This window comes from Papio anubis, chromosome 12 (assembly GCF_008728515.1).
Source record: "Papio anubis isolate 15944 chromosome 12, Panubis1.0, whole genome shotgun sequence".
In the NCBI taxonomy this organism is placed as follows: Eukaryota; Metazoa; Chordata; class Mammalia; order Primates; family Cercopithecidae; genus Papio; species Papio anubis.
Genome location: NC_044987.1, coordinates 48,060,063 through 48,074,969, shown reverse-complemented (window position 1 = coordinate 48,074,969; position 14,907 = coordinate 48,060,063). Strand labels below are relative to the sequence as shown.

Sequence of the window (14,907 nt, the reverse complement as noted above, 5' to 3'; positions counted from 1 at the left end):
ACCACCTCAAATATTACTTCTATGTCACTTTTTAATTTATCAGAAATGCAAGACAATAAAAAGCTACTTAATGGAATAAAAACTCATCACTTAATATAAGAATTAAAAATTTTATTTAAACTGAATAAGAAAGCAAAACAAAAGCATTACAGTGCTCCAACATGAAAAAATAACATATCCACAGTATAAATTACATTCTCTTCTTTGAAGATCTTAAGTTTCACAATGACAACCCCACCTATAAGAAAGAAAACATATTAAGTATCAAGTAATTTAAGAACAAATGCCAAAATTACAAACACTTTTTTGTATTACATGCTAAGAACTTAACTAATAGTTCATTAGCCCAGTTAAATATAATCAGGACTCTCAAAAAACAAACAAAAAAAAACCTAGTACTGGATCAGAAAAATACAGAAATCTCATTTCCTAAGCAAAACAAAAGTCAACTAATAATACACTGTGAGTACTACTTACCTCCACCAATGCTGTGAACCCAAGCAGGGTCCAGGGTGGGGGCAGAAAAATTCTCCTTTCTTTCCAACAAGGCAGGGAAAAAGAAAGCAACAATTGAGAGGCTCTGCAAGTGCAGATCAGAGTACTATAAAGGAAAAAACATTATCTGAGGAGGTTAAAGGAATTGGGACTAAGTCTGGAGAAAAGTACGTTATTAGTTAGGAATGACCAACCGTCCTGGTTTTGCTAGAACAGTCCTGGTTCACACCCGTCGTCCCAATGTCCCATTTGGATAGTACACCCTCTCACTCTTAAAAGAGATCACCCAAGTTTGGATAACATATTACACATCACCTCAGTTATAAGCACTCTAATAAAAGTTTACATGTAGCTAAGAAATTAATACACTACCAGTAGCAGCTATTCACAGTGCATTTGCATTTTCCTTTTATGAGTGTTATATTCTGGTTCTTTCTCAGTCTCCTTAAAACACAAACACGCTTCTATTCTGCCTACTTTGTCCTCTAACCCCTCTACTCATGACCATTTTTTAACAATAATCTCTGCTCCTGTTTTTTTCACCCTGGGAAACTCACCTAATTTCTTAACCTCAAAGAAAATCTCTATGCAAATCATTCACGAACTTCTCAGAAAAATCAATCTAAGGTTTTCTGGGGGAGTTAGAGACATCAGAATTTTTCACCTGTGTCCAAAAACATCTCACATTCAAAAAACAAAAACACGGTCTCAACGGTAACCTAAATGTCCCATTTTTGTTTTAATCAATAACACTCATTCTCAACTTTGTTAAATTCTCAGGAATCCTGTCTCTTTGTAACTTCCACAATGTGTGACACAGCGCCTTAAACATGTGTTCACATGACAGTATAAATATTTGTGGATTTGTAAGTGAAACAAAGGCCCATTTCTCCACTCATAAGATCCAGGAGAGAGAAGGGTAACAGGGAAAAAGCCTTCCCTGTAGGTAGGTTAAAGTTATTCGTTAATAGCCAAACCCATGTCTAAAAATAAAGTAGGAATTCAGAAGATTTTTTTCATATCTTCTCTTAAAATGTTTAAATTCTGCCCAGTCACAGGGAATAATGGATTGCAGTTAGACTCTCTGCCAGAGTCTCCCTCACTCAAAAAACACAAGTTCCGTTCCACGTCCCCAATGCACATAGAACAATGAGAATCTTTATATTCTACCTTCATGAAGCTTTGCAAACCTCAGTAAGAAAAAACAGAAATCCCATTTATTCTAGTATTAACTGCATACTATAATATGCCAATAGTGTCTTAGGAGTTAGAAATATACAATAGTGGACAAAGTTTCTATTAACATCATGGAGCTTATATACTAATGGGAGGAATGTAATCAGTACACAAATGAACAAATATATGTCAGACGGTGGCAAGTGCTAAGAATTTCTCAGCTCTTGGGAGGGATGGAGCTATGTGTTTAGGGGAGGTTGCTAGGAAGGTGCCCCACATAAAATGACTTTTGAGAATTATGGCAACAATGGTAGTATGTCACCAGTGGCCTGGAGGACTATGGAACTGACCATCATGATCAACTACCACCCTCCACACAGTGAGCAAGTGTGAAGGCCTCCCATTCATGCTGTATCTCACATGTCTGCTCCACCCGTGCCAAACCAAAGACACATCAAACGGGACTGTCTCTTGGTAATTTTGCAAAGCCTCCAGTTTTACGTATATAGTACTAGAGACAGCAGAAATCTCATTTATTTATTCACATGCTTCACAATTAAAACAATCTCTTCACTTTAAGTGAGTCAAAATTACACCAGCCATTTATTACATCTGATTAAGTGACATACCTGTAGCTAGTAAGCATCTGAAGACCCTATAAGCCAGGAGCTCCCAACCCCCAGGCTGTGGACCGTTACTGGTTTGTGACCTGTTAGGAACTGGGCCATACAGTGGCTGGTGAGCTAGCAAGCATTTCTGCCTGAGCTCCAGATCAGTGGGGGCATTAGACTCTCATAGGAGCGCGGACCCTATTGTGAATTGCACATGCAAGAGATCTAGGTTGTGCACTCCTTATGAGAATCTAATGCCTGATGACCTGAGGTGGAACAGTTTCATCCCGAAACCATCCCTCCACACATCTCCTGCCAGTCTGTGGAAAATCTGTCTTCCATGAAACCACTCCTCTTGCCAAAAAGGTTGGGGACCGCTACCGTAAGCCACTGAGTAACAAGTGAAAGTCATTTCTGAAAAGTCTTTTTTCAAACTGCTGGAAATCAACTGCAGTAATGGCGGATGTAGCACCAAATAATAACCTATCTACGTGGTTTAAAATTTTGAAATAATACTCTGTAAGTGGAAAATATTAGCTATTTCAATACATTATTAATATATCACTATAAAATAAAGCCATTAATAAATCACTACAAAATAAAGCCAAAGTTATTTTTCCTAATAAGTTTAATCTTAAGCCTTTAAGTTTCTACAAGAAGGAAAAATCACTAGGAGTATTCTACAAGAAGAAATAATCACCAAGACAAAAAATATCTCTATCCTCATACACCTCATAACCATACAATTGTTCTTACAAGATTCCTAGCAGGGTACAGTGGTATGCACTTGTAGTCCCAGCTACTCAGGAGGTCAGGTGGGTGGATCACTTCAGCCCAGGAGTTTGAGGCTGTAGTATCCAATGATGACAACTGTGAATAGCCACTGAACTCCAGCCTAGGCAACATAGTAAGGCCCTGTCTTGAAATTAAAAAAAAAAAAAAAAGACTCCATATAACCCACATTCACCTATTTCTGAGCATTAAAAAGTCTGACTTCACTTCCTGACAAATGCCTTTCTTAAAAGGAATTATAAAATTTTATATAGATCTATATTTAGATAATATCCCATTTATTTTCAAAACCACATTCTATCTACAAATGGATGTATGAAGAGTCTCCTAAATTTCTTAAAGAGTTTATCCTTATCTTGGCTTGTGTGAGAAAGTAATATAAATTTTAAGTGGTCTAGACAAGTTGGAAGGGAAATATAATCATCTTTCTCCCATCATTCTACAGTACCAATCTTTCACCAACTTTTTTTTGCTATGATGCCAAAGGATCTTCAAATAAACCTTCTACCCAACTACTACTTTTCAAGTTAATCTCTTTAAACTTGACAAACACTGGAGAATGTTAACTCGTTTTTATTTTCATTCCTATATTAGATACACTCCAGAGTGACTGGGATTGGCAGGTGTCTTGTCTTTAGCTCTTTCTATAAGATATTTCATTAAAGTTAATTTCCCCCATTAAAAATCTTCTGGCTCACATTTATTTGATAGTCTGTCCTAAGCGCTATTCATTTTCAATCTCTGCTTCAAATACTGATGATGAAGATTTTAACTTGCCATCACTGAAGTTCTGCTCTAGACCCTCCGGCTTCCATGCATGGTCCCATCCATTTCTACAACTGTACTGTAACAGGACTAGGCAACACATCAGAATGAGCAAAAAAATCTAGAATCAAATTCGAGATTCATGATTCACCATTGTGATTTCAGGCATGTTAATTAGTCACTCAGTTTCCATTTCAACATTTAAAAAACAGGATTGACACTTAATTTTCACAACATCTTGGTTGAGTAAGGTAATATATTTAGGGTACTTTAAAAGTACCCTAAAGCTTTTAAAGCTTTAAAGCACCATTACAAATACTTTTATTTCTTTCTCACCATCATTTTGTATTCACGTTTTCCCTCATTTTAGGAGACAATTCCTCTATCACCTTTCCAATACAGCGTTATGAAAATACCTCAAACTCAATTACTGCTGCAAAACCTTCAGTATCTAATGTCCAATTTCTTCATCAACTGGGAAGTGTTACCACAGATCATTGCACTCAATCTTAAGAGTGGCAAAATCTTTATAATGCACATATGATTTCTTTCTTAATAAAGACAGGGCCTTGCTTTGTCACCCAGACTGGAGTAGCTGGGACTACAAGTACATGCCAGCACATTCAGCTAATTTTTAAATTTTCTATAGATACAAGGTCTCACTATGTTGCCCAGGTTGATCTCAACCTCCTGACCTTAAGTGATCCTCCTGCTTTGGCCACCCAAAGTCCTGGGAATACAGGCATGAGCCACTGTGCTTGGCCAACATTTCTTTATACATTACAAAATTCGTTCATATCCTTAGTCTTCCAATTTAACAACATCCTTGTGCCAAGGCAAGGAATGCTGTTATAACATCTCCATTGTAAAGATTTAAATACTTGTCTAAAGTAGCACAAACTAGTGGCTGTGTTGGAACTACATTTTTCAAACAGTAACCTTTCCACTAGCGGGACAGATGAAGATACACATTCCCAACACACACACATTCTCCCCTCATTTCCATGTGGTCTGAGTGAGACTGGTTATCATTTTCTCTGATTATTTTAAACTCCACACATTTTCACAAATTCAGTGTTGTGTTTAGTTCTAAAAAATCTAATGCCTAGCATACACAGTAGGCCACCTCTTTTCTGGTTTAGTATATCCTCATTGGCATCATCATCTTCTTTGTGGCTACAATGAACTAAAGTTGACAGACTATGAGGAAAGAGACACATTATTCAACTCAAGTTCACAAGATGCGAAAGTTCTGGGCATTCCCCATCTCCGAATGACTCAAACTGCAAGCCTTAATTTATAAGCAAGCTTAAAGAAGCCAACAATGCCAGAAAACAAACTAAATCAAACTCACCAGATTTTAGATGAACAGGTCTTATATGATGTTATATAAGAAGAACCCAGAGCAATTTTCCAGTCATCTTTTGCCCTAGAGATTAATTACTATCAATTCTAAGTAATAGCAGAAGGGGTAAACTATATTAAAAGGGGCTTCAACAGTTAAAACACATTCTTGGTTAGTCATTAAGTTACGAAAACATAACTCTGATGAAGAAAGTCAAAGAAAAATCAATTCTAGATTAAGTCTATAAGCCCAAGGACAGGAAGCAACTTATTAGTAAGTTTCTCCCTTAAAAGGTTTCCAGCTCGGGGCAGTGGCTCATGCCTGTAATACCAGCACTTTGGGAAGCTGAGGTGGGCAGATCACCGGAGGTCAGGAGTTCGAGACCAGTCTGGCCAACAACGGGGTGAAACACCATCTCTACTAAAAATATAAAAAATTAGCCAGGCATGGTGGCAGGCACCTGTAATCCCAGCTACCTGGGAGGCTGAGGCAGGAGAATCTCTTGAACTCGGGAGGCAAAGGGTGCAGTGAGTCGAGATCACGCCACTGCACTACAGCCTGAGAAACAAGACCAAAACTCCGTTTAAAAAAAAAAAAAAAAAGGATTCCAATCTCCTGATGGGAAGAAATGGTTCTCTCCTTGCACTGCACCTTCATGCAGTCAAGGAGTATCTTAGTATTCCAAGCTGCTCTATAAATAGCTTTCTAACTTTGCTGCCAGTTGCAATTCTATAGCTAATTTTTAAGTTAGCACCTACGGCTTTTTTTCATTGCTAATGAGCTATGTCAGGCAGTGTTTCTAGGATAGGCTAATCTATAGAAACCACTTGAAGATAGTGCCTTGATCCACTCTAGGTCACCAAGTCAAAATAATATTTTGCAAGAATACGATGAACAAAAATAAAAGAGGGTTTATACTCTATAAAGTCTAAGACTTTATATTAATACCCAACACAAATTCCAAACCTGATAACAAATACACAAATACATAGTTCTGTGAAGAAAAATTACTAAAGCTAATGTTAAGAAAAGAAAAATAGGCCAGGTTCAGTGGCTCACGCCTGTAATCCCAGCACTTTTGAGACTGAGGTGGGCAGATCACAAGATCAGGAAGTCCAGACCATCCTGACCAACATGCTGAAACCCCGGCTCTACTAAAAATACAAAATTTAGCCGGGCATGGTGGCACATGCCTGTAATCTCAGCTACTCAGGAGGCTGAGGCAGGAGAATGGCTTGAACCTGGGAGGCAGAGGTTGAGGTGAGCCGAGATAGTGCCATTGCACTTCAGCCTGGGCAATAAGAGTGAAACTCGGTCTCAAAACAAAACAAAACAAAACAAAACAAAAATTACTGCCTGCTAAACTGTAACTTCTCAGTCATTAAACAGCTGGTTTTACTTCAAAAAGGAAATGTACAAATGGGAATAAGGATAATGTGGGTGTATCTTCCAATTCTGAAAATGGGAGGCAAAGTGACCACATAAAGAACAAATCAGAGGGCTGGGTGCAGAGGCTCACACCTGTAATCCCAGCACTTTGGAAGACCGAGGCGAGTGGATCACATGAGGCTAGGAGTTCGAGACCAGCCTGACCAATATGGCAAAAGCCTGTCTCTACTAAGTATACAAAAATTAGCCAGGTATGGTGGGTGCATACCTATAATCCCAACCACTTGGGAGGCTGAGGCATGAGAATCACTGGAACCCAGTGCAGTGAGCTGAGATTGTGCCACTGCACTGCAGCCTGGGTGACAAAGCAAGCCTGTCTCAAAAAATAAAAAAATTTAAAAAAAGAACAAATCATCAGAACTTTACTCCAGTTCCATACCAAAAGATCAAATGCAACTATCCTGTTAACTTATTTTCTCTTGGATATTCAGTTTTAATACACAAATTTATTGCAGAGCAACCCACTCCATTTTGTACGTATCAATAAATCTTCAAACTGACCTTGTATCTCAAAGCCAGACAAATTCCCCCACGACAGCTCACCTGAAATAAAGCCAGTAACTGTTAATTAGTGAAATTCATTTTCTTTTCTTTTCTTTTTTTTGTCTGAGACACAGTCTCACTCTGTCGCCCAGGCGGGAGTGCAGTGGTGCAATCTCAGGGTTTCATCATGTTGGCCAGGCTGGTCTCGAACTCCTGACCTCAGGTGATCCACCGCCTTGGCCTCCCAAAGTGCAGGGGTTACAGGCATAAGCCACCGCGCCTGGCCTCTTTTCTACTCATCTAAGAGAAATGCTACCTTCCAAAATTCTGCCCGTCCCTTTCCAAAGATCCAATCTGAAGACAGATGAACTTAGAGAAGTTAAAAATAAAAAAGTACCAACCATTAAAACTAGTTTGATAGGTAAAACTACATATCGGACACAACTAAAGATTATTCTAAACTACATCAGGCCAGGTGAGGTGGCTCACGCCTGTAATCCCAGCACTCTGGGAGGTCGAGGTGATTGGATCACCTGAGGTCAGAAGTTCAAGACCAACATGGCAAAACCCCATCTCTACTAAAAACAAAATACAAAAATTATTCAGGCGTAGTGGTGAGAACCTATAACCCCAGCTACTCAGGAGGCTGAGGCAGGATAATTGCTTGAACCCGGGAGGTGGAGGTTGCAGTGAGCAGAGATTGTGCCACTGCACTCCAGCCTGGGCGACAGAGCAAGACTCTGTCTCAAAAAAAAAAAAAAAAAAAAAAGAATTGTATCAGTAAGTTGCTTAATTTCAAGTCACAAATGGCCCAAAAAAAAAGAAAAAAAAAAGGCAAAAACAAAGTTCACCCTTTTTTGACAAATAACTCAAAACTAGATGTACATGTACTACAAGTAAAAGCAAACTTTTTTGGCTCTTAATGGTTGTCACTGGTGCACAAAAGGCTGTAAGCCAAAAACGTGTAAGCAATTATAGCCACAAAAACTGATACAGCCTTGACCTATTACAGAGTTCTAATATTAAACAGATACATGCAATTCCCCATTCTACAATACATATACACAGCATTCATATAATTTAAGAAACATAGTCCTTCCATCATGCAAATTAAATTAAGGATCCTGGCAACAATAATAATGTTTATATTTCCGTGTTTCTAAAGAATTAAAATTAAGAGACAAAAAATAAGGTGAAGCAATTACTCATCAATCCATCACTTAATAATTTTAAAATTATGTCACTGTGGTAGAACATAAAGAAATGGTGATGGATTAGTGATGCTCCTTATACACCCTCAACTGATCCCCCTAATGTGAATAATACTCAACACATACAAGACAATTTTTAATAAAGGTAGAAACTCCCTTTTTTTTTTTAACATCCAAGATACACACTGGAAAAACATTAGTTTTATCATTATTATTATTATTTTCATGTGATAGTGGTCTTGCTATGTTGTACAAGGTGGCTTCGAACTACTGGCCTCAAGAAATACTGCCACCTCAGCCACCTGAGTAGCTGGGACTACAAGCATGCACCACCGCACCCAGCTGAAAATTCACACTTTTGTTGCTCATTTCCTCCTAAAACAAAAATCACATAAGACAATGCCACCTATTCCTACCAATGATAAGGTATGCAAATTCAAACTGTTTTTCAAATAATGATATACTAGTAGATGGGACGGAATACTCTAATGGAGAATGAAGCAAAAGCTCAGAGAGAAACTGTCTCTGGTATTCGTTTCCAAAGGACCAAGCCTATAACAAAAAAAGCTAAAGGAACACAATTGTAGCATCACAGAATAACAGAGAAAGAAGGCAATTTAGAAAATAAACTATTTTCATAGCGGATTTTTGTGAGGTCATATGGAGCTAGGGTCCGTACCCTACATTCCAGTTAGAGCTTATTCCTCTTGAAGCATATGGAAAATTTATCTTAAGATAAAAGTGGTGGCTCACTCCTGTAATCCCAGCACTTTGGGAGACGGAGGTGGGCGGATCACTTGAAGTCAGGAGTTCCAGACCAGTCTGGCCAACATGGTGAAACCCCATCTCTACTAAAAATAAAAAAATTAGCCGGGCATGGTAGCATGCACCCGCAGTCCCAGCTACTTGGGAGGCTGAAGCAGGAGAATCACTTGATCCTGGGAGGCAGAGGTTGCAGTGAGCTGACGTTGCAACACTGCACTCTAGCCTGGGCAACAGAGACTCCCATCTCAAAAAGAAAAAAAAAAGAAGTATAGAAAGTTGACATCTCAAAATGTAATCTTACATATTTACATAAATTATATTTCTCAAAGAAAAGCTCTCTCCTATCTATATCTCATTCCATATAAGTTTTCTGTGAGCTAAGAGGCTCCCCTTCAGATTGCGTAACCTCTAGTCAAGGTTCTTCAGAGCCATCTAAATGTTGGATTTATTCTCTGTGTCTTCTTACTAGTAGTGTTTTAGTTTAAGTATCTGGAAAATAGAGCCAATAGGACTATCTGATGAATAGGTTTGTATAAATACTGTGTTAATAATGCATGTCAATTGCCCAAGACATAAAAAGGTCTCCTTAAATGTTAGCTATTCTCCCCATTTTGTATGTTATGTCCTAACTAAACCAACTGATACGGTTTGGCTCTGTGTCCCCACCCAAATCTCACCTTGAACTGTAATAACCCCCACGTGAAGTACGGGACCAGGTGGAGATAATTGAAACAGCATGGCAGTTTCTCCCATGCTGTTCTCAAGATAGTGAGTGAGTTCCCATGAGATCTGATGGTTTTACAAGGGGCACTTCTCTCTCCGGCCATCATGTGAAAAAGGACATGTTTGCTTCCCTTTCTGCCATAATTTTAAGTTTCCTGAGGCCTCCCTGGCCATGCAGAACTGTGAGTCAATTAAACTTCTTTTCTTTATAAATTACCCAGTCTTGGGTGTTTCTTCATAGCAGCATGAGAATGGACTAATACACCAATTTTTATCAGATTTTGTGAATCCCTGAGGACTGAAAGGTTTCCTTTCTTTTATAAAATTTCTACTTTCAGATCAAAGTTAGGTTTACATTATTTCTGTTGAGAAGACTTCTTCAATGATTCCTGTGCAATCTAGAGACTTGGAAATCCCCCAAACCTCAGTAATTGCCACCATTCATTCAGTCTATGATAAAGTTAATACAAAAAGCTTGAGGCAGCAAAATCTCATCCTCAGCTTCCAGATCAGCAAAACTCCTTGCCTTTCCTGTTTTCACACTGGCAGCAGAAACTACAGGTAAAGTGTAATTTTGAAAAATTGGCTCTAACTATGGTCCAACTTGACCTACAGTAGCCAAAAAGCTGTATCTAAAGGTCATATAATTAAAAGTCATACTCCCTTCACAATCTAGCCTCAATTGTTCCAACTATACTTCTCATTGCACCCAACCTGTCCCTCTCACAGTCCAAAAGCACCCCATTTACAAATTTCTTTGTTCCTCAAACACAATTTTAGCTTCCTGTCTACAAATGTTTGCTCATGCTCTTTCCTCCACCTGAAATGCCTAGTGTTCCTAATAACTTATCATTTAAGGTCCAGTTCTCTTCCCTTATCAAAAGCAGTATCTCACTCCTCTGATTTTTAACGTCATTTGATCTGTACTTATCTCACACTGTCTGGCAATACAGCTACCTACATATGTCATCTTCCCTACCAGACTGAGGACAGATTAGTGTTTCTGCACTTTGATTTCACAGTAATCTCAACACGACCTGAATAGTGACACTGTTAATTAAATTTGGCCTAAAGCTGCTTCCATTAGCAGTGAACTGCACCTCAGTATGGTAAAACTGCAACCTAACTTGAGTATAGTCTTGTTCCGAGCAGCTAAGTTTTCTGCCAATTACAAGCTGCAAGCTGCTCAGACGTGTCCAAATAAGGCAAACGTGGACCCAAATGCAGACCTGTAATGAATCAGGCTATGTCAAGATATCACTTCTTTTTCTGTCTATAAATCCTGACTATCCACATTGCTGGGTGGAACTTTCCAAACCTTTACTCCTTCAGGGTGCTGCTCAATTCATAATTGTTTCTTTGCTCAAATTAACTGCCAAATTTAATTTGTCTAAAGTTTTATTTTAACAAGACTCAATATGTAATGCTAAAGAGCATATTAATTTCTATAAGACTAACAAAGTCTTTTTTTTGAGACAGGGTCTCGCTGTCACCAAGGTTGGAGTGCAGTGGCATGACCTCAGCTCACTGCAACCTCTGCCTCCTGGACTCAAGTGATCCTCCCACTTCAGCCTTACAAGTAGCTGGGACTATAGGCGTGTGCCACCATGCCCAAATAATTTTTATATTTTCAGTAGAGATGGGATTTCACTATGTCACCCAAGCTGGTCTCAAACTCCTGGACTCAAGCAATCTGCCCACCTCGGCCTCCCAAAGTGCTGGAATTACAGGCATGAGCCACGGTACCCAGCCAAAACTAACAAAGCCTTGTTTGGTAGAGATCCAGCTTTAAAAATGCACAAGTGACAATGTATCATTTTCAGATACATATAAGTCACTAATTAAATCAAACAGGCCACCAAAATTCTTACTGACTTTAAACTGATTTAACAAATCTTATGTATTCATACTATCACCCAATGAGATAGTTTGTGTTTAAGTTCATTCATAAATTTAGAACTCAATAAAAGCTCAATTCTCAGACAAGTCCACAAAAACCATGAGTTCACAGTATGCCTGATTTTAGTTATTTGCAGACCCAAACATTATGTATAATAACATTCAGAGGTCCAATTTTGGATGGTAAGGTATACTGAGCCCCCTGCACATGTGCCAGCAGAATCATGCATTCCTTCTTTCCTATTCTTCTCAACAACCCCACTACAAACTGTGTGAAAAGGAAAAAATACATTGCTAGTTTCACAGCACTGGTATCTAAAGCTAGGGAAGCAGCTAATAAATGAGAGAAAGGAGGGCTCTAAAATGAAGATGGAGGATGGCACTGAGGAGCCCAGAGTCTATCAAGACAACTCCTGCTCCTTTAAGGGTTCCCTCTCCAGTCTCATCTCCCCTTACTCCCATTAACACTTTGCATTCTACCACACAAAACTATTCAGTTTCCCACAAACACACCATAAAGTGCTTTTTTGTCCCATGTCACTGCTTATCATCTGCAAATCACCATTTATCCTTAAAGTTCCTGTTACCTCCTCTGTGAAGTCTTTACTAACCTCCTTCAAAGTTACTCTTTCCTATTTGATCTTTATGTAAAAAGTTATTATGCATTTACCTCAATGTACTACAATCAATTATTAGTTTGCACATTTTGCACTATTAGATCTCAGGCTCTTTTTAAGGTAAGAATCAAGTGTTTCTTTTTTTTTTTTTTTTTTTTTTGAGACGGAGTTCCATACTTGTTGCTCGGGCTGTGGGGGTTTCTCCATGTTGGTCAGGCTGGTCTCGAACTCCTGACCTCAGGTTATCCACTCACCTTGGCCTCCCAAAGTGCTGGGATTATAGGCGTGGGCCACTGTGCCCGGCCCACTCATCTTTATAATATTTTCTGGACTGTCACCATTTTTCCTTAGCACTCCAAAAAAAATATGATTTTTTTTTTATGTTGGCAAAAATCTACCTTTAAACAATTGCTTGCTGGCTGGATGTGGTGGCTCATGCCTGTAATCTCAGGACTATGGGAGGCTGAGATGGGTGGATCACCTGAGGTCAGTCAGGAGTTTGAGACCAGCCTGGCTAACATGGTGAGACCCCGTCTCTACTAAAATACGAAATTAGCCATGTGTGGTGGCACACGTCTGTAATCCCAGCTACTTGGGAGGCTAAGGCAGGAGAATTGCTTGAACCCAGGAGGCAGAGGTTGCAGTGAGCCTAAATCGTGCCATTACACTCCAGCCTGGGCAACAAGAGCAAATCTCCATCTCAAAAATAAAAATAAAAATAAAAAGATACTATGGAAACATACAATGACACTATTCTTTGTGGACAAAACAACTTATTCACAGTCATGCAACTATTTGTTACCTTCTTCATATATCTAAGACTATTCTGAAAATGTAAAAAATATACACTGGATCAGATTAAGTGGTTCATCCAGCTGAAAGAATGTCTGACCCAAATAATTCCAGTTATCCATCACCAAACTATGCCCAGTAATCCTGGAGATTGCCATCAAGTAACATTTTTCTCCTGCACAATTCCATTTCAACATGACACAGAGGTAGCAGAGTTGTATTCCATGTCAACTTCAAAAGATTAAAAACTCAAATATCTTTGGTTTTCCTTAATGTAAACATGTTTCTTCATACCATATACAAAAAGTCAACCCAAAATTGATTAATCTTAAATCTAAGAGCTAAAATTTCTTCCTAAAACTCTTAGAAGGAAACAGGTGTAAATGTGCACAACCTTGAATCAGTCAACGATTTCTTAGATAAATCAAAAGCACAATCAAAAAAATCAGAGGCTGGGTGACAGTGTGATGGCTCACATCTGTAATCCCAGCATTTTGGGAGGCTGAGGTGGGTGGATCGCTTGAGGTCAGGAGTTCAAGACCAGCCTGCCCAACATGGTAAAACCCCGTCTCTACTAAAAATACAAAAACTTGGCCAGCACGGTAGCATACGCCTGTAGTCCCATCTACTTGGGAGGCTAAGGCAGGAGGATCACTTGAACTCCGGAGGCGAAGTTGCAGTGAGCCAAGATTGCATCACGGCACTCTAGCCTGGGTGACAGAACAAGACTCTGTCTGGAAAAAAAAAAAAAAAAAAAAAAGAAAAATCCTGAAAAATTAGACTTGAAAATTTAAAACTTTTGTGTATTAAAAGACATTTTACCAAGAAAGTGACAAGCCAAGCCACAGAATGGGGAAAAAATTACAAATCATATAAAGATCTAGTATGTGAAGTATGTTAAGTACTCTTCCGGTATCCAGAATACATAAAGATCAAATTTTAAAACAGGCAAAATATCTTGAATAGATATTTTCCCAAAGATATACAAATAGTCAATAACCACATAAAGAAATGCTAAACAGCATTAACCATTAGGGAAATGGAAACCAAAGTCACAATGACATAACACTTCACACCTACTAGGATGACTATTTTTTAAAAATCAAAAAACAAAATTCCTGAAAATCACAAGTTTGGCAAGAAAATGGGGGAGAAATAGGAACCTTCATACATTGCTAATGGGAATGTAAAACGGCGTCACTGCTGTGGAAAACAGTTTGGTAGTTCCTCAAAAAGTTAAACAGAATCACCATATAAACCAGCAATTTTACTCCTAGATATATACCTAAGGGAATTGAAAATACGTTCACATGAAAACTTGTATATGAATGTTCATAGCAGTATCATTCTTCATAGCCCAAATGGCTAAACAACCCAAGTGTCCACCAACTAATGAAAATATAAATGAAATGTGGATATCTATACAAGGGAGTATTATTCACCTATAAAAATGAATAAAGTACTGATATGTGCTACAAGGATAAACCTTTAAAACATTATAACTGAAAGAAGCCAGGAAGAAAAGGCAACATATTGTATGATTCCATTAATATGAAATGTGCAGAACAGAAAAATTCGTAGATAGAAAGTGGATTAATGGTTGCACGGGGGCAGAGGACAGCTTAGGAGTGACTGTTAACAGATACAGGATCTCTTTCTTGGGTGATGGAAAATGTTCTAGAATTACATAATGGGGATGGTTGCACACAACACTGTGAACATACTAAATAACACTGAATTCTCTACTTTAAAACTGAATTTTATGTTATGTAGATTATGTCTCA

At 38.5% G+C, this 14,907-nt stretch overlaps 1 protein-coding gene and 1 long non-coding RNA gene across 21 annotated transcripts in view; both read right to left on the bottom strand.

Moving 5' to 3' along the window:
- PICALM (phosphatidylinositol binding clathrin assembly protein) overlaps positions 1–14,907 on the bottom strand; it is a 111,697-nt gene that overhangs the window by 84,366 nt on the left and 12,424 nt on the right. The window lies entirely within an intron of this gene.
- LOC110741253 lies at positions 97–6,255 on the bottom strand. The gene is made up of 2 exons (XR_002517148.2): positions 478–6,255; positions 97–238 (listed from the first exon to the last, which is right to left on the bottom strand). It is a non-coding gene; the product is annotated as an uncharacterized LOC110741253 (long non-coding RNA).